We start from the raw sequence: 18292 nt of genomic DNA, 5'->3' as shown, positions 1-18292 counted from the left end.
CCTTTTTTTTGCCTTTTTGAGGGCATATATAGAAAATCACTCCACTTTTATATTGGTGTGAGTTGTTCGAACAAAGGCATATTTCCAATATGCCAATCCGAGTTGCTTTCAAGGGCCTGGTCTCGGCCCAACACGTTGTACCCCTTGGGCCCAAATGCAACCTCACTGCCTGCACGGTCAATATTCACGCCCCCAACTGTAGCTCTTTATCCAGATAAAAGTCCTGCAACTACAGTATCTCTCGCTCTTATTAGGATGCTGTATTCACTCTTGATCATTCAATCTCATATAAAGCTTTTGGGATTTAGAAAGCTGGCTTTTACTCTCCCTGCCTCCTCCTTCTAACCCTGGGTTTGTTGGCACTTACTCAGAGAAGAGAGCAGGGTCCCTTGTGTTAGCTCGACCCCTGGCGACAAGCCTCATTACATAACCACTGGCAGAAACTGAAATATACAGCAAATCTACAATAGCAAAGAAGCACATACCACCGCGATGAAAGCCTTTGATATGCCAGGCATTATGTATGATATTTAGAAATTACATCATTCAGTGAGATATGGTTTAAGACTGCTTAACACTGTGTGATTTAACTGCCATGTGGCCTTTTTCAGATGTGACATTTATGATGAATCCTATTTGCGCTGATATTGTTTTTTTCTACTTTTTGACTCGCTTGGGTGTTTCATTGAATGCACAACATGAACTTGAAAATGAGCCTTTGTTTACATCACATTGATGTTAACCCTTAACTGGGCAAGAACGCAGACACAAAGAAAAAGGTTTAGTCATTGTTATTATACAAATCACCAGAGTCTAAAAACATGATTCTTTTCCAAAAATATCAATGAATAAATGGATGAATGGAATTTATTTCAGCCTGTAAATAAGTAAAAACAATAGCAAACATCTAACAAGTGACAATTACTCCCAAAAAACAACACGGTAGAAAACTATGCAAAGTAGTTGAAAATAACGAAAGTTCGAGTCACCGCAAACCACGAGAGGTTTTTGGCTAAGCAGCCGTAACCGGCCACGCAAATTATTACGCGGTTTGCGGCCGTGGACAGAGACAAAGGTGCACACTCACTCACTCGCTGCTACGAGCATTGCATTCATGAATCTCTGACCAAACTGTGTGCCGTTGTGATGCATTGTGGGTAATGTAGGCACCTGTAGCAGAATGTATGAAATGAAAAAGACAATATTCTTATTAATATACTTAAAATTTTCAAAGCTAAATCCACATACAAAGAATGGGTTTTACCATTGTTGCAGATGCAGCATACAGACAAACAGTTTTGATTTGAACAATTAGCACCCTTTTGAGAGCAAGATGAAAATATGGGCTCATGTATGTTAATTAGCACAGTTGTCTCGGAGGACCAGGGCTATTAAATCAAGTTAATTATCAGCCAGTGCCCCATGAAGGAGAAGAATGTCAAAAGGAGAAGTAGGCATGGCCAGTAACCTTGGCAATGGATGAAGCTACAGCCAAGTGAGGCTCAAAAGGTAAATTGTTTTGGTAGAAACACAACACCATGAATTGGTAGACAAAGGCCCACATACATTATTTGTTGTTGTTGTTGTTGTTGTTTGTTAGTTAGTTTGTCATGCGTGTAAGATAGCCCTGAACTCATCATCCTATCTGCATGATGGAAAGCACCAATGTAGCTTCGAGCCATATCTTGAGTAAATTAAGTGTTCCTAGGAAGGTCAGACAATAATGAAGCACAGAAATGAACAGAAGGCAGAATTTTTACCAACACTGTTGACTTAAATTATTCATAGTAATATGACAAGGACAAGAGAGTGACACAGGAAACAGATATAAGAGTAACATAACAGTGAGGGTTCTCATTCAGATGGCTAATGACCTTTAAATTGAGTTTAAGTATCTCACATGGGAACATCCTCAGATATCTTGAACTCTTCCATTCCGTTGTTGGTGTAATTTACTGTCTAACAGTGTTGGCGAGTTATGTTTATGGTCCTCCCGGGGCTCACTCTGCTGCTGTTATCTGTCAGAGAACAGTAAGCGTTATTACCCTTGCAGATGAGACAAAAAAAAATAATGACCCAAATGTGGGAAAGGCCTTTGATAGCAACGAATAAAGCAAGGAGAGGAGAAGCTGTTCTTTCCTCTCTCCAGCCACGAACGTACAGAGGAAGTGTCGATCCGTCAGAGGTTGGATGTAATCTTCTACATTGAGACACATTGGGCGATCATGGTGCCCTGTCACCAGTGGTCCTGGTCGTTGATTAAGGCTTTTCATCCTCCATTGGGCTTAGCTGTGGGCCGCACCACACTTTGTCTTGTGACATGCGTAATTTCCTCCTCACAGTCTCCCCATCTTGATAGTGAGCTAATAGAAACTCTCTCCAGATCCGCTTCCTAATAGAGACAGATACGCTGATGGCCAGGCAGTCTCATTTATATTACCAGTTTATCAACTTGTTTTAAGTAGATTAGGCATGGGCCATGCAACAAGCAAACAAGAGAGGGGGGACACAAGTGTATAAATATAATTTATAAAGGGGTTTTAAAGAGCATTATTGTCATTGAAGCCATATCATAGCACAGCTTGATCTCTATGAGGAGATGAGAGAGCTGTCAGTGATTGAAGATGTTCACTGATTGTCTGGCCGAGCAGATCGGTTTAGGGTTGCTGGATAGTTTAGGGAATGCTGCAACTAACGAGTATTTTCACAATCAATGAATCTGTTTTGTGCTTCATCTATCTAAATTGGCATGTTTTAGAGGGTGGATCAGGCGGCAACCTCCGGCTCTGAAAAGAGAAGCCAATGCAGAAGTGCCTTAAACCTGCATTCTCTCATCTGGCCATCAGGGGGCGACTCCTCCATTTGCAAAAAGAAGTCGGATTGTATAGAAGTCGATGAGAAAATGAACCTACTTCTCACTTGATTTATTACCTCAGTAAACAGTTTATGAGCCGGAGCCAGGAAATGTTTGGTGATTTTTTTGCCTGAACAATTACTCAAACGAGTGATGATCAAAATAGCTGCCGATGAACAGAATGTTCCTCGGTTTTCAGCTCTAGTGAATGTATGAGTAGGCGGCTGCTTAAATTGAGATGTAAACTGTAGATATGCATCATTCATGCATCATTCAATCAAGCTAAATGCAAAAAAATGACCTTTTCGGTGCTTTTAGTTCTCTCTGAGACTCAGTGTGCTGCAAAATTCTTCTTTGTAAACTGACAACAAAAAAGCATGATGGGAAATATCATCTAATATCAGCTCATCGGGACTATACATTGTGGGTGTTTGATGTAACAATATATTAAGCAAAATTCAAAGAGACAATCCTACACGAATTGCCTCTAAGCTTGCCGTGTCGTCCTTTGAGGTTGTATGTTTTCATTACTGCAGCGTCTGACCTCGAACATTAGCCTCTAATGATCCTGTGCATCCCACTCAATAACCTTGAGGGAACAGACAACTCTCTCTGGCGGAGCCTCTGGCTTGTGGGGTTTGTTAACTAATACTATCATCAATAATTCAGCTCTATTCTGTAATAGGTAAATATTTGGGTATTATGACTGCAGCATGTCTTTGATTTGTTGTTCTTGTGATGGCATCGTGCCCGTGAATGCCTCATGCGGACCATTAGTGTGCTGTTACGCAAGAAACTGGAACACATGATGTTAATTATGCTTATGGGTATTTGTCTCCCAAAGATTAAAGTGGTTGGGACTAGAGGACATTCGAAATTATAGTTTCATATATTTTACAAGGCATTCATAAAGGCTGCAGCTAACAGTAACTTTTTATTATTAATTAGTCTTGATTTATATATTTATTGCTATGAAATCATCAAACAATTAGTGAATTCTCATGACATTTGTCAGGGCTTCAAGTGGTTTTCAAGTTGCTTGTTTCGCAAGACCAACCTCAGAGATGTTCAATCGAACAATGACATAAAACAGTGAAAGGCAGCAAATCCTCACATTTGAGAGTTTTTCAAGCAGTTTTACCATCTAAAATGTAAATGAATGTTGAATACTTAATAAAACATAAGGCCACTATCTGCTCTCAGGAGTGCTTTAATGCTCCCTGGACTGCTGTCAAAAAAGAGTGCTGAACTTTGTGCAGTGGGATATTGGACTGTTCTTTAAAAAGGAAAAGCTTCCGCTCTTTGACGTGAATGTTTGATGATCTCTGATGAGGCAGGATATGGAAATTGTTTGACCTCATGCAGCCGTTACCAAAGACGCTCTTTTAATTTGTTTAACTCTGTGTACAGTGCCTTATTATCGTTGAATACTGAAGGATTGTGATGCAAACAATCCGCTGTCTCATTATCTCATGACTACAATCGACAGAATAAATGATGAGACGCCTTCCCATAAGTCACAGCGACATGTACGACTGTCTTTAACCACCGGTGAGGGACAGAGCTCATTCTTCAACTTCTTCATCATGTAAATCTACAGATTAAAAGATGTCAGACATTTTTAAAAATAGCACTCTTGGATTGCTCACGTGTTCAGGTTCTGGGCTTTGTTGTCGCCTTTGGCAGCTAAACACTTTCTGGTTACTTGCTGTCAAATTACAGGGTGAAATATGATAATATTGCAACGATATTTGGGTTTACATTTAGTTTGTTGTGCCCGGTGAAGCAAGAAGTAGTTACATCATTCGTTTGAGTAAAAGTATCAAATACTCCATTGCAGGTAAAAGTACTGAATTCAGAAGTAAAAACAGAGTTCTGCAACACAAATGTGTATTGTTGGGACTTTTCTCTATTCTTTGCTTTTTCTGAAAGTCAACAGGAATTAAAATTAAACAATCAAGTGGGGAAATGTCTCTGTGGTGGAACTACTAACAACTCACAGACATCTGACAAGGAGCCCAAACTAGACACTGTTTTTGTAAGGGGTCACTAGGGATGGGTAATATGACAGAATATACTGGGTAATGGCAGAAATGTGTTCAGCGCCAGACAATTCAACAATGCTGTTTCCACCTCAGGAGCTATTCTCTCGTGATCATGATCTCAAATCTTCCATTATGAAAGAATTTTAGTTTTATTCTTTGTACTCTTTTGTTTTGTCTCTTATGAGGCAGTTGTTTTTGTTTTTAGGGAAGTCGAACAGAAAACAGGAAAATATTTAATGAAGTACTTTGTGGTTATTTTAAACCATTTCCGAATTGAATTTACAGAACAATTACTGTATAGTGATGTATATACTGTTACCCTGACATGAAATTACCATGAAGATTTTGGGCATTTCGCCCACCCCTTTGGGTCGCACGCCAAAAAGGTTTTTATGTAAAATCTTAATATGAAAAGTAAACTGTAACTACAGCTGTCAAATACATCTAGTGAATTAAAAAGTACAATATTGACCCTCTGAAATGTAGTGGAGTAGAAGTATAAAGAAACATAAAATTGAAATCCTCAAGCTAAGTATCAGTACCTCAAAATGATGACATGAGATGAGGTTGTTGTCCTTGCTTTCACAGATAGAGATTCATCCTCATTGAAACATTCATGTTTGAGTCCTATGTTAGGGCTTGCAAACTCTTAATTTTGGTTCCCCAAGTACACTGGATGAAGCAAGTAGCTGGCATTTATTTTGTACCCTGTGGCCAAATATTGTGGTCTAAATCCCAATAAACATCTAAGCTGTGCCATTACATGCAGACCCACCACTCTCTTGGTGGAGATTATTCCATAATTCAACCCTGTGGTCATTTAAGTGGAGTGCAACTTCAGAGGAAGTGTGTTGGACTTGGTGGATGCTAAAGCCTGCAAACACATTAACATCAAAGATAACTAAGCAATATGCAAACATTAAAGGCCAGCCACTGATCCTCCATTTGTGCACCAAGGAAGGCCACCACACAAGGTGGAAAATCACACAGGAAGTAATCTTGAACTCCTCGGGGGGGGGGGGAATCCATAAAGTGTAAAATCATGATATGACTTCTTGATGAAGCGTCAGCGAAGGCAACCGTCCTCCTCATAATTGAAACAATGCTGCAGGATAGCAGAAGTCAATGGCATTTAATGCATAACAGTGCAATGAATGTTTGAGGTTTCATAGATCGTGGAAATGGCAGTCTGATGACAGAGATGGAGCATTTCATTAGAAAAAGCCTGTACGGGTGGCTGCTGTTGCACTGGGATGAAAGACTGGCTGTTACCCACACAGCACACCTGGAAGGATGGCCTTTTGTTCACGCGATAAGCTTTATTAGAGGTTCTGAGAGCCGGGGTTGCTTTTTTGGATCCAGTTTTAACTTGGTAAAACTCCACCACTTGTAAGCTCCCAGTCTCAAATATCTCGTCGTATTTCATTAGTATGGTGAGATGTACTCATCATTAAAGAAGCCATTCATCCACATTTGTCACAGTTTCAGGTACGGGCACCTGGGAGAGGAACTAAATGCAGACCCTTTGGAAAAGTTGAATTAAATACCACTTTACTAGAATCAATGATCGAACAAAGGGCTCATAGTTGGCAAAAAAAGGAGCAGGCAAACAAATCCGACAGAGACAGATCCAGCAGGTCTAAAACACAGATAGCAGTAAAACAGACGAGCCCAGTTTTGGATGTCCCCCTTAAGCCCAAAGCAGTGAACCCTCACAGACTTTATATGCCGTCACCTGTGACATCGTCCTGTGTGAGTGCAGTGATGGCTGCAAACTGTGTGTGGATGGAGGAAAGTGTGAGGCCGGAATCACATATTGTACGTGTTTGTCGTTTGCTTCCTGTTGATAAGTAAACCGTGAGATAAGATAGAACTTTGTTAATCCCGGAGGAAATTCTTGTGCCAGAGTTTCATCAAAGATTACAACAAATAGCAAAAAAAACAGTTGCGCCAACATGATAGTGACTTTAAATATGTTCAACATATTTCTGAAATATCTTTCCCGACTCCCGTCATGTTTTTTTTTCTACAATGCGCAATCCCCGTGTTTTGTCATTGTGGGTTTGGGTGTGTCAGGAAGAGGGCTCGTTAACGTTAGCCGCTAGCTGCTAGCTGTTAGTTTTTAGCGGTGGCGAGCACAGTCTTGCTTGGCTTTACGGAGCAAACACTTAACGCACGGAAGTTGCATTGAGTTACATTATGATGCGCTCAAGCTCTGTTCGGGAGAAATGAGTGTTGGACGAAGGTAAATTATAACATCATCAGCATCAAATGTAATGTCGTAAAATGACATTTTTGGCAAGAAACTTAAAATACAGTTGAAGGAGAGGTTTTCCCAGGAATATAAAATAGATATTAGAGAGGGAGTTATGATCTGTTTAACTTCCTTACACAAGCTCGAAGCAGCATACATAATTAAAAAGAATAATGCCAAGATTCTTTTAATCAAAGCTAATTTTTAATTAAAAATACAATCATTTATTTTCTAGTAATTTGAATGATGAGTTTTTATGCAAATAACCACTATAGATGACAATAACAAAGTAAAAGGATAACATTTATAAATTTTGACAGTCTACTGTTGGGACGGTTTAAATAATTTTTAGTCTGGAGACTTGGAAAGTCATAATGTAATAAGGCACTTAAAGGAACCAAATGGGCTGTATTGACAGATAATATCATTGTATGCAATTCAAGACATAACAATGTTGATTTTTTTTAAAAACTGAAACCATATTTCCTCTTGTATATTAACAATTAAAAGTAGTATTTTTTTAATCCTAATACTTGATCGATTTATGGAATAACCAGTAAAATTGTTCATTACTAAAATAATTGTTAAACCCCAACACACAGTATATCCTGAAACAAGACTGCAGCAGCTGATGGTTGGAACGCTGCCAAGTGATACAAATTCAGATATTCGCCTTTTATCTCGCATTTTTAATAAAGAGGCCATATCTTCTTATCCTTACAGCCCTATATGTTGGTGGCACAAGTAGAGATACTGTAAATCTAGTGGAACGCTGCAAGATATCAAATGCACTCCATGCCATGTACTAATATTCCTTTACATGGATAAGACATCCAGAGAAGAACAGCCTTAGGCACTCTAGCAATGCTGCTGTGTGCGCGAGTGTGTGTGTGTGTGTGCGCGAGTGTGTGTGCGTGTGTGTGTGCGTGTGGGTGTGTTTGTGTGTGTGTGTGTGTGTGTGTGCTTCCCACCGCCAAGCCGGGGGTCTAGAATAGTGTTTGTATTGACTGAGGGAAGTCTACAGAGCCCCCATTACAGCCAGGTTGTAAACAAAGACAGGACACTGTATGTAAGTCCGAGGTACCTTGAAACCTGAAACAAACACGGTTCACAGCAGCTCATTGAAGATGCTGTCCACACCCGTCTGTCTTCACACGGCACATGTGTTGGAAATAGTAGTAAGTCAATAATAGTGTCACTAAGCAAATGCTGTGCTTCTTTTAAAACATTGGAGAATTATCATAACTGAATACAATTATTTTTTCTTTACATTGAACACATATTACACAATATGATATACTTTATTGTCCCCATAGTGAAATGTGTCTGGAACTCAAATGCTGCACACATGATGTGACACATGACAAACCGCTGCCTCTTTCCTTCACACGTATTACACAATCCGGGATAAGAACAAGCAACATATTGCACGGCCCCTCATCATATTATCAAACTGCTGCCCAACCCATCGCATTATTTCCATTTCACTTTAGAAAAGAATATCTAAGAGCCAACACTCATTTAAATGTGTTCAGAAATGAAGGTACTTGGTCAAAGGAAAAGGTGAACATTCTGGAAAATAATTGGTATTAGCTTCTTTTTTTTACTAAGAGTTAATTGACAAGATTGATACCCCTCTTATGTTTGCCAGCAGCCGGCTAACTTAGCGTCTGTGCTGGTGGGCAGATTTAGTTACCCATGGACAGAGCCAGACCAGCTGTTTCCCCCTTTTTCTAGTCGTTTTCCAGCCAAGCTAAGTTAGCATGGCTGCTAGCTTCACACGTAGCACTCAGACGTCTAACAGACATCTCTATTGGCAAGAGAGCCAATAAGCGCATTTCCTAAAACATTTCCTTTAAAGTCAGGGAACAATTGTGGTCTTGTTAAGTATTTTCAAAGTCTACATGAGAAAGGATGTGTTTACTTTTCCAACATTTAACTGAAACACCATCTTTCCGTAACCTCAATCAAACAATATTTCGGAACCAAACCATGTGGGACGGTGTCTGAGGTCCACACATCATTGACCCTGACTACTGTTTAGTATACAAACATAACCTCTAGCAGATAGGGTTGAAATGGTATTTTTGTAGTAATTCTCACTGCAGGTTATATATTTATATTTATGGATGTACAGCTGTGTTCATAATAATGTACTGTGAAAATGTGACAGTACCTTACTGTGAAATCAATGCAATTAGAAGCCAGTAATGTACTGTGAATTTACAGTCAAGTATTTGCTTTATTTACTCCCCTCATCAGGTTATATGGCTGTTGCTTGGGCTGCCCAGCAGATCTGGCTCTGTGTGTCTTTACGTTCGCAATATGAAAACCCTTTTCAATTCCCCCGCTTACAGGTGTCAGACATGAAAGCTGGGAGTGGTAGACATGGTATCCCACATCGCTGCCTCTGCATTAGTAATCAGGACTTGGTGTAAATACAGACATCTCATTACCGGTGAGCTGACGTGTTGTACTGTGGAAGGGCAAGGGCAATGACAAGGATTCTCTGAGTAATAGTAGTCCTACAGGCCCATGATGAAGCAGAAACACAACCAAGTGAACAACTGAGGCCTCTAACGGCAGTCTCCCTTTTATAGTTTAATGTTGTTAAACACAACTCTCTGGATGTTGTTGAGGAGTGCAACATGATTGCTATGCTGAACTTTTGACAAAGAGAGCAGGAGATGTTGAATAAAACATCATCCTGCATGTTTTTCTTTTGCATTTCTCAATTGATTGCACGTCGCAGCTAATTTGTGCCAGCCAATCAACAGTGACCTGAGGTAACTTGCATGCGCTCCTGCAAAGTCAATATGCTAATGCATTTTGCTGAGAAACAATGGCATCGTGCTTCCTCACATATGTCCTCAGCTTCCTCTCGTGCTTCGTTCACATTCGATTGTGGGGATTATGGACTTGGGCAAAACAAGGAGGGAATGGGGTTGCTATTAATCACGTCCAGTGTCTGCCAACAGTGATTCCTATATTGGTATTTAAACCGGTCTAGGTTATAGGGTGAATGTTTTTTTGCATCCATCTTTCTTCAAGGCACTGGCAGGCTAATGAAAAATCGGATCTGAATGGCGGATCTATAAGCATTCACTGCAGAAAAGAACAGGAGCAAAATGAGATTACTGTCTGTATTCACAATGTTTGTACTGGATTTGCTTTGCTTTTACAACCTGTCACGTCTGACCAATGTTCAATATTTAACTGTGTACGCTTTGTGTTTTATTACAATCCTCTAAATTTCTGTAATAACTTCACCCATCCCATCCAACTGCACATATATTTTAACATCTCCGTGTGGCCTTTTCTGTGGAGCCAGCCACTGTGCCACACAAATTGTAATCAGGGCCAGGAGTAGAGCACAGAGAGCCGGGTGGCTGTTGACTGCAGGATGTAGGAACTCGGCTGTGCCTTCCCACTGCTGCTGGCAAGAGATTTCTGCCAGGCACTGGTGTGCAGAACAAGAGCTAATCTGGTGTGGGCTGTTACAGCTAAAAGAAACTGCATTCATCATGGGAAAAGTGGAGCTGATTTTGATTTTAAACATTTTTGTTGATTACCAGACGGACTATTCAATCTATTGGATCCCATTGAATCTAAATTTTATGAGGTAAAACTTTTATTATAGCAAAGCCATTACCTCGTATCATCATGACAATGAAGTTGTGAAACTGTGTCTATTTTTGTTAATACAATTCATTTTGTGTATAAATTCCCAAACACACGTAATCCCGCTAGAAATTGCTGTTGTTTGTTTGCACTTTAAAGCTAAAGGTATACCAGGTATAATATGCAGGATTTTCCTTTAAAAACAACAACAACATACAAACTTATACATAAATAATAGAATACATTTGTATAATAGTATAGAATCCACAAGGTGCAATGTTTTCAGGCTAGACGTCCAAACAGGAGAGCAGGAATCTTAAAAACATCCACCCATCGAAGAGGAAGCTACAGAATCGGCACACAACACAGTCATGAAAAAACTCAAATATAATGAGGCAAAACGCCAAGCCGACAAAGCTCGTTATAATAACAAGTGTGTAGTAGGGGTTGGCTTCTGCTGCTGTAAGAGATGCTGCGGGTGGTGCACTGGGCTGAGTTGTGGCAACCGCGGTCATTGGACGTACGCTTCTGGTGTCGTTGAGCCGAGGGGAGGAGGGGCCACCTTTTTTGTCTTTAAGGCACTTGGCTTTCAGTTTGTGAGCCAGATATCTTTTGTCTGAAGATATGCTCATACATATTCATGTGTAGAGGGCAGTCCTTTACGATGACAAAGAAAGTGGGAAAATGCCTCAGAAGTGGCCCAGTTGTGAAACACTTATTTTTAGAACATAAAAATGTAAGGAATGTGTGAAACTAGAGTACTCGTATACATGACCCCACAATTTACGACCAGAAGCAGCAGAAGCCTATTGCATGTAAAGGATACTTGTAATGTCAATATTGAGAGCACGATTATTTAACGTGAGGGCCAGTCTGTGCCAGAGGGAGTTCCCATGAGGGGATCCTCTCACACATGAAAAAAGCACCTGATTTACAGATGTCACCTGATGTTACCTGCCCTCACACGACATTACGTTCAAGTGACAAAGCCCCCTAGTGGCCGAAGTCGTTATGACTCGTCTGTCTGCAGCAAAGGACGAAGTAGTGTGGTGTTTTTATAGAGCCACAAAGTCCAATCAGAGAGGAGGTCAAGGTGGCTGGACGGGACAACAAACGTCTGACTTTAACGCGGTCCGTTTCCCATTTCCTACCGAAAGTCAACAAGGGTTTCTTTTTAACTTCGACTATCCTGTAACCATGGCAACAAAGGTTCCCTAACCTCAAAGAAGGAGTAACTTTAACCCAAACCATGATCCTTCCCTAAATAGCTGATATTTATATTTTAATTTTACTGTTATTAGTATTATTCTAACATTAATAACTAGTAAACCTTTGGATTTTAAGGAACTGACAAACAATATTATACATGTTTCCAATAGATGAGATCAGAAAACAGTTATACTGTTCTAGAGGGCATAGAAATACCCTGTATTGTCATTTTGAATAAATTGGGTGGGTTTTTATTGTGAAAAATCCTGTAAAATTCTACTCTAATCTAACACTAATCAACAAATCTGTCAATGACACAACTAAACCCACGCCCAGGGGAGAGCAGCATGCCACATTTGGAAAGATTCATCCATGACAAAGAAAATGAGCCACTGAACCAGAAAATTAATACGAAGACATTAATGTCATTTCTAGCTGCTGATGACAAAAAAAAGAAGAAAAACACACCAGCAGAATTAACACCTGCTGTAGCTCTATCTATCTAACTCACCAAGGGACTAAAAGATATCGGGTGATTAAATATAATCATCCTGTTTAGTAAAGAAAAATGTCTTGACAACTGACGACAACACAAAGAGGACCTATAGCTAACATCACAGCCACGTGTCAGAGTCATAACGGTGCTTATTCACTGCTTTCTTTAAATATGTATTACTCGTACTTTATCTCACTTACATGACTCGGTGGGTTAGAACAAAACCTAACACTGGCTGAGTTATAACAGATGTATTAGTGATATGGATCCATTATGCTCTTGACTCATTTGAATAGACTCTGCCTGTCAAGGGGGAAACAATTATTTAAAATGTGAGTCGAAGACAGTTTTCCTGAGGACAGCATGTGCCATGATAACTTCCGCTAAGAACAAAGACTAATTCGACACCTCGTCAAATGTGTCTCCGTTATGAGGAACTCTCTGGCTGCGACGGAGAGATTATTTGCCTCATTGTTTGCGTTGTAAATCTTGTAAATTAACCAGAGTGCTAGTGGATGTCATCTCTGATTAGTGTCAACGGGCTTCTAATGAAGATGTTCAACCTGTAGGCGTGTTGCAGCTCTGCACCCACTCTGTAAACTTCCGTCTTAACAGGAACATAGGTTTAAGGCAACAAAACCACTTAGTTAGGTTTAGGATAAGAGCGTGGTTGACGTTAACTTGACTGACTTAAGACTGTGACTGATTGACAAACGATGTTTGCTTTTAGTTTGACACGGGACATGAACAGCTGTCTCCTGGATGAAAGTCCTGTGTTTGTTTGACCCTCCTGCCCTGTATGAACTAGTAAAACCTTTATACCATACAGTTGATCTGACTGTTTGATAATAACGCGGGTGGGTTTACATTGTTGACCAACTGTCTGTATTTATCTAGAATAGAAGTATAAAGTGGCATGAGAGGAGAATAAAAGTAAAGTACAAGTACCTTATATTTGTACTTGAGTAAATGTACGTAGTTACAATCCACCACTGGTGATAAGAGAGTTTTCTCACAGCGTGGCAGTTTTACACAAGAGCATCTGGACTTTAAAACTTTATCGGAAAAGAAAAGTTCTGCAATCAAACTATTTTACAGAAAGACACATATGGCAGAAATGACTAAGCCTTATGAAATGGAAAGCTTGTTAAAGGATCACTGAGAAGCAGAATCAGCAGTTTGGAAAATAGGATTGTGTTGAGAGTGTGAGGAATGGATCTGCTGTTGTTTTGGAGATCATCAGACTGTGGTCAGAACAGCAAGACCAGACATACGGGCCCCCGATGAGCAGACGGACAGCCAGCCGGAGGAAGCAGAGGAGGTGATCCAGAGTGTGGCCACTCCGTGATCAAGAAGCAGTGATAAGGAACAACAGAGGAATGGATATGGAGAACTCCTCCAACACACTGAGAAAAGGCCTGTCTGTCTGCCTGCCTGTCTGTCTGTCTGTCTGTCTGTCTGTCTGTTTGCGTGCCTGTCTGTCTCTGTCCTCTGCTGGATTGCCTGTGAATTTCAGCGCTGACGTATATGATCGGGCTTTTCAGCTCGGTCTGAAAGGAAAGGGAAGAGAAGCCAACAGAGGAGGATGATTTATCCCGCCCTGTTCCTATAATGTCACACTAACTCGCAGCAGCATGGAAAATGAATTACCAAAGATGGGGGAAATGACAGTAAACATATCCTGGATGATTTTCTGGGTATAAGGGGAACATTATCAGGTCTGGAACCGATGATAGTACAGGGAAACTCATCTGGATGTAAAGGTTAAAAGTAAGGGGCTCTGTGCTGACAGTCAATCTCTTACTCTGTTTATTGGAGCTTCTCCAAGCTTTGCATCTTAATGAGATGGGTTTTTTCCTCTCTGGGAGAAAGTTGTTAATGAGGAGAAAACACTGAATAATGTCTTGTGCCATTAGAAACGTACAAAATAATATAGGTGCACTCTTAAATGTTCAAGTAATCTCTTCAAACAGTAGACAGTTTCTTTTTTTTTTTATTATGCAAGCTTTTTGTTGGGCTCAACAATATGTTTTGCAGTAATTGTTTCTTTCCCTGAACTGGGCCTCTGGAGCAGCGCTACCTCCCAGGCTGCATACAAATCCCATCTCCGATTGGCAGACCCAAAGTTGAACTGTGGCCCGAACCTTAACCTCAATATCCAAAACCAAACAAAGCCATTTAATTGGTGGATCTTGTTGGGGGTGCTGCACAGCTTCAGACGGGTACGAAGGTCCGGGCAAAAGAAAAAGGTTTGCAAATGTTGCACATTGTCTTTTAGGGAATTTTAAGATGTTTTTATCTCTTCTTCAAGAGAGAGTGCACTCCAAATACCTTGATATACTGTTTAAAAACATGCACAGCTAAGCAGTGACTGCAGGGCGGATGGAGATGTGCATAATAAAGGAGGGAAAAAGCAGTAACAGAAGGATAATAAAGTACAAATATGCTCTGGTGAAGGCCATCGAGCCGAAATTTAGGTTTTTCTGAAACACTTGTAAACCTGTACATGTGTGCTACCAATAAACGGATGATTTTCATTGTTGCCAATATGATAAGACTTCTACAATTCACCTGTCTTCATACCAGAATTAATATGTCTATAGTGCCTTACAGTGAAGGTTGAGACAGGTATTTTTTTTTGTTCCTCCTGGATAATCACTAATGCACACATACTGTGACTGCTGATGGAGGATTACACTGCAGATGGTGTGATATTGCTCAAAGGATACAGACTGGGTGGAGAATTTGTGCTGCAGAAATGTATTGAATCTGTTCGCTCACTGTGAGAATTAATAGGAACAGCCAAAGAAAAGGAAATGTGTTTTCCCAGCGAAGGCTTCAGATGGGTGTCCCAGAGCACTTTGTTTTAGAGCTTCGAATGATCCATTTGCTTGTTTGTTTTCCAAAAACTAAATGAAATGGTTCAAATTAAATTTTTAGGGGCTCAGTGAAACAAATCTATGTGAGTGCAGCTGTTTTTAACAAGTGTTTCAAGAGAATCTGAGTGGTCTTCAAAGAGTTGAACATCTTTCCATAGTGGGATTTTGTCATTTGCTACTACTCTGGTTTCACGTTTGGTGTTTTGACATCCAGTCAAGATATGAATTTGAAGAGTATCACCTCAATTAGTGCACATCCTCTAATTGGAAGAGGCGTTTGAAGTAGATGTGGCTGTTGGATTCGGAGGGGATCCAGAGGGTTATAGAGTGGAGCTTAACAAACCTTCAGCAAAACACAGACTGGCATAAAGAATTAAATGACTAGCGGAAATGGAGGCTTTTTTGGTGCAGGAACCTTACAATATGATGACTCATATCACTCGAGGATATCTGTGCAAAACAGATCATTTCTGTCTTTTTAAATCTGGAAGAAAAACCGCTCCTTCCCATCACATCAATCGAAACACTCCTCAAGAAACAAATTTGTTTCAACACATTGAAACAGCTGTATTCAACAGCCTGCAAGCTTCAGAAATGTGAGCAGCAATTATTCTCTGACAGCGATGCACAATCAAGCGAGGCGTCGCCACACCATTTGACTCGCCGGGGCGTCATGTCTCACTTGAGAATGATTAAATGCAAAGATGGATTGCCACCGATTCATGCAAAGCAGCCGGCGAAAGCGCACAGCCTATACGTCCACCATCTCCACTGACTCACAGGAGTTTAAAGCGGAGGTCTGTCTTCATCAGTGCGTTGATTAGACCTACAGACTCCTCATATCTGTGTGTGAGTGAGGAACAACAGCAAAGCCAAGAGCGGAAGCGAGGGGCTTGCAGAGGGGGCTCCCATAGACACAGCTGATGAAGGGGTTCATTGTATTGCCAAGTCCCCCCCCCACCCCACCCACACACACACACACACAGCAGCTCCATGAGAAACGCCAGCCTCAGTCCTAAATCCTCTCAGAAAAGGTGATTCATCTGTTGTCTGTGATCAGAGAGGGACCACAGTTCTTCCCAAAGCAGGGATAAGCCCCCCAACGGACGCAGAAGAGAGGGTTTGTAAAGTCAGTGTATGTGTTTATGCTCCATCACAAATGCCACCACACAAGACAAAGATAACCTCCGTTGGCTGCACTTCTCCTTCCTCACTTGACGACAACAAGCTTTTTAAATCACACCAACATGCCTCCGCCTATCTTTATAGACAATCAGATGCGTGCAGCATACTCTCACAGGCAGCGGCCACAACACACAGCTGCATAACTCTGTCACACAGCACCACTCCTAAACGCCACTGACTCTATATGTGACACTGTAGAAGAAGGCGGACACTCTTACCTTTAAGTCCTCCTGATATAAGTGAGCCCAAAGTAGAGTAAAATAACTTCTGCAATATCTGATGCCGTCCAGTTATTGGTTGTTGTTTTTTTCTTCTTCTTTTCTTCCTGCGTCTTTGTTTGGCAGCGCCGGCTCCGGTGAGCACTCGCCTCCTGTTTGAACGCCGCTTGCCAAAACCAAGCGCACGGATGAAATATGAAAAAAGAAAGAGAGAAGAAGAAGAAGACAGGTGTGTGGGAGTAAAAACGCCGGTGTGAATTCGGAGGTGTTGTCAGTTGTGGTGGCAATAAAAAAAGCGCCCTGTGCAGATGCGGTGCTGCTCGAGGTTTGAACAAATCTCCTGTTTCTCGAGCAACTCCTGCGGCTCAGACGCTGTCCAGTAGCGAGTGGTGCTGAGTGAGACTCCAGGGGTTGCAGTATAGCTACATCTCCTACTTTTCTCTCCTCCTCTTCCTCTTCTTCTTCCTCTCCTGCTGCTTCTGCACAGATCTTCCCTCCCACGTCGTTGGATTGGAAACTATCTCTCTCTTTTGTGTGTGTGTGTGTGTGTGTGTGTGTGTGTAAACGCTACAAATTACCAAATGCGAGCTTTGTCTCGCGCTGGCAATGCTGGCAACGCATTCCACAACAACAACAATAACAACAACAACAAAAAGCAGGACAGGGAACTGACTGCGCAAAATTGATGCTTAAAAAAAATGCCATCGAAATGTTAAACAAAGCAATGAACTAACCCCGAGGGCGAGGCTAGGCGTCTTTAATTGGAATTAGACACACACACACAAAAGATGGACGTTTCCAATTTAAAAGACAGCCTTCATATATGGTTGTAAAAAAAACGTGGATTGGTTTGAAAGCCGGTTTGAAGCAGCTGTCCAGTCATTTGAAGAGTTTTTTTTGTTTTGTTATTTGTGAGGCAGAGGAGACGCTCAGGCGCGTCAAAGAGCTGATGGTTGTCACGGGGACGTTGCAGAGATCACAGCCTGCAGGTGTTTCAGGTTTAGGTGTGTTGATTCGCATCACACCTCCCCTCACGAGCTCTGCACGCTGCTCCTGATGTGTGCAATAAAGAGGAATTACGCTACCATGAAAGGCATTATCTATATGGCTGCAGACAGACTGACGCATCTTCGCCTCGCTGGGCGGTTTTATCACGATGTGTGTCAGTGTATGGTTGTTGCATCTGATCCTTTATGGGTATGAGTGGAGGTATGAGGATTCACTTAGTTAAACAACCCGTGCAGAGGGGGGGGGGGGGGGCCCTCCTGGTTTATGTCCTCGTGAGTGCCGTGTGGTCCACACTCAATGTGCAACACACGCGTATTGAATTTCACTCTTAAGGCGCCGACTAGCGCATCTGTAGGTGCACTGCGGCCGCTCCTCAGCACAAACTGCATGTTACGCCACACACATACACACACACACACACACACACACACACACACACGAAGACACTGGTCAATCACACACAAGCACACGCCGCTCACTCCCGACTTTTATGTACTGTTCACCGTTCAATGATTACCCCGGA

The 18292-nt window shown here is 41.3% G+C and overlaps 1 protein-coding gene across 1 annotated transcript in view; it reads right to left on the bottom strand.

Moving 5' to 3' along the window:
* LOC116382233 (metabotropic glutamate receptor 4) overlaps positions 1 to 17272 on the bottom strand; it is a 157300-nt gene extending 140028 nt beyond the window's left edge. The window contains exon 1 of the mRNA XM_031845114.1: positions 16762 to 17272. The gene's annotated coding sequence lies outside the window, so the exon portion shown is untranslated. The remainder of the gene's footprint in view (positions 1 to 16761) is intronic.
* Positions 17273 to 18292: the final 1020 nt, after the last annotated feature.

Source organism: Anarrhichthys ocellatus, unplaced genomic scaffold (assembly GCF_004355925.1).
Source record: "Anarrhichthys ocellatus isolate YVR2014 unplaced genomic scaffold, GSC_Weel_1.0 scaffold5, whole genome shotgun sequence".
NCBI classification, from domain to species: domain Eukaryota; kingdom Metazoa; phylum Chordata; class Actinopteri; order Perciformes; family Anarhichadidae; genus Anarrhichthys; species Anarrhichthys ocellatus.
The sequence above is the reverse complement of the archived record's forward strand: the minus strand, read 5'-3'. Positions and strand labels throughout refer to the sequence as shown.